Below are 2,740 nucleotides of genomic sequence, written 5' to 3' on the forward strand. Positions count from 1 at the left end.
AAAGGAATCTGAGTTAAAAACCTAGCCCTCTTGCTCTTAGTGAGGAAGGCACATTTTCACATCATTTCAGAGTTGTTTTTTTTTTTATAGAGTATTACATTTTTTTTTTTAATAAACATAATTATCGTAAGAGTTAGCATTGCCAGAGTGACATCCAGGTGCTTTGTCCCACTGGAATCTGTGGTGACAGTTAATAGCCCATGATCTTTTTAGCGTGCTAGGCTGCTGAATATGGTATTGACACATGGAATCTTTAAAAAAAAAAAAAAAAAAAAAAAAAAAAAAAAAAAAAAACTGAAATATGACAAGTACAGGTTTGATGTTATTTCCAAAAATGGAAAATAGTTATCCTTCACTCTATTTTCAGACCAAAGTTGTATCTCAAACCCTGAGCATAAGGACTGACATGGAGGCCACATTCCTTTAACAAAAAGACTTTCTTATACCATTTAGTGTAAACTTTTCCTAAAGAATCTGCTGCCTTTGAATATAGTACATACAAATGCTAAGTGATGTCAGCCAATCCTCAAAAAACAGATGTTTTCTCTGACATAAGAGGGGTGACTCCTATTGGGATAGGGAGGGAGAGCATGGGAGGATTAGGTTAATTCTAGAGAGGGAAGAGGGGTGGAGAGTAAAGGGAGGGAGCAGGGGATTAGCAAGGATGGTGGAATGTGATGAACATCATTATCCAAAGTACATGTATGAAGACTTGAATTGGGTGTCAACAGCTTATATACAAACAGAGATATGAAAAATTGTGGTATATATGTGTATTAAGAATTGTAATGCAAAAAAAAGTACATGTATAATGGATAAATTGGTGTGAACATACTTTATATACAGAGATATGAAAATTTGTGCTCTATATGTCTAATAAGGATTGTAATGCATCCTACTATTATGTATTTTAAAAAAATAATAAAATCAGTAAAAAGCAAAAATATACAAAATTATTAATGTGTTAGTTATTAGATAGCAAGCCTAAATAAATTATTATATCATAAGAGCATAAATGTCATCAAGGTCCCCAGGTGAAAAATGGTAACTTAATGGATCACCAGAAATCCTTCCCCAAATCATTCTTACAAAGTGGAACCAATGATTTCGCAGAATCTCCATGGAGTTATTAGGTTTCAAGAATGTATACTTGGTTCTTGTGTACTGAACAAATGGCATATCAACATCTACAGAGTAAGCATTTATGTTAAGAAAGGCCAAAAAAGGGCTGGGGATATAGCTCAGTTGGTAGAGTGCTTGCCTTGCATGCACAAAGCTCTAAGTTCAATCCCCAGCACCACATACACGCACACAAAAAAAGGCAAAAAAAAAAAAAAAAGAAGAAGAAGAAGCCCAAAATGTTGCCCCCATTTCAGGCTAGACAGTAAATTAAACCACTATTTAATCTTAGGATAATTTTCAATAAGTAATTTAAAAATCAAGAAGTGAAAGTTTGCAGATCCCTATTTAATATACCTGTCTCTAAGGAAAAGAAAATGAATTATGATAAATATAGAACACTGAGTGAAAAACCCCAATGCTAGCGGCTCTGTTGTATGTTTGACCTATACTGGAATTGATCAACATAATCTCTATTGATATAGAAAACTATTCATTTTAATCAACTGCAGAAAAGAGGATCCAAAGTATTTGCATTCTCCTAGGAGGGAGAGCAGTATTCATTAATATCTTGTTCAAAGATGATATTAATGTTCCTTGTCAGTCTCATTTTTAGCCCGTAGACTCCCCTTTTATTACCTCATGCTACCTCCTGTTTTTTTTTTTTTTTTAAATTTAGTTGCCAATGGACACAATATCTTTATATTTATTTTTATATGGTGCTGGGGACCGAACCCAGGGCCTCATGCATACAAGGCAAGCGCTCTACCACTGAGCCACAACCCCAGCCTGCTACTTCCCCGTTTTAATGAGTAATCCCAATATGGCCTCGTTAACAAGAAGCAGCAAGGACCTTGGGTCTTGTAGCATACATGCTAACAGATTGGCATATAAAACATATTCAGGAACTTGCCACAAATGGTCCAGTGGTCTGGGATATTTTGGTACATTTCACTAAAAGTATAAGACAATTTATTTGTATCTTTTATTCTAAATCAGAAGATGAACCGAACTGTAGCATTTCTTTCAATTCTGAGGCAACAGGTAACATAGTTGAAAAATACTGCCTAATGGGTATTTGTTCAGCAACAATTTATTTTCACCCAGTCAATCAATTGTTAGGGCTTAGGGCAAGAGAGAACATTCCAGTAAGGACAGATGCAGTCTACAATTGCCCTGTTTCTTAAATCACATGTGCTTCCAGTATCTCATCTGAAGCACAGTGTTCGTCTTCTTACATCCTGTTCCAAGGCTCACCTCATACTGTGTGAACTGAACCTCCAACACTGGCACTGTCCCAAAAGTAGAGGCACCAGAAGCATCTCTCACCAAATAAATGTTTGAGAACTTCTTGATAAATACTCTGGCCTTTTATTTTTAAGACACATTTTGCTTGTATTTTTTAAGTTTCTCAGGAGTTTGCAGCAACAAAGAGCCACTATTCTTAACAAAACACTCTCAATAATTCATCATTGGCTTTGGCTTTCCTCCCTCCCCATATCTCCCTTAATATTCTCTCACTGGTGCTTCTTGGAATACACAAATAAATATACCACAAACTGCCATTTCTCAGATTCTGATTGTGGGGGAAACCTACACGAGGGCCTATAATTATCCTATT

The 2,740-nt window shown here is 35.7% G+C and overlaps 1 non-coding gene across 1 annotated transcript; it reads right to left on the minus strand.

Annotated features, from left to right (window-relative positions):
* Positions 1-1,833: 1,833 nt before the first annotated feature.
* Trnat-ugu (transfer RNA threonine (anticodon UGU)) lies at positions 1,834-1,906 on the minus strand. The gene has a single exon. It is a non-coding gene; the product is annotated as a tRNA-Thr (tRNA).
* Positions 1,907-2,740: the final 834 nt, after the last annotated feature.

This window comes from Callospermophilus lateralis, chromosome 8, assembly GCF_048772815.1.
Source record: "Callospermophilus lateralis isolate mCalLat2 chromosome 8, mCalLat2.hap1, whole genome shotgun sequence".
In the NCBI taxonomy this organism is placed as follows: domain Eukaryota; kingdom Metazoa; phylum Chordata; class Mammalia; order Rodentia; family Sciuridae; genus Callospermophilus; species Callospermophilus lateralis.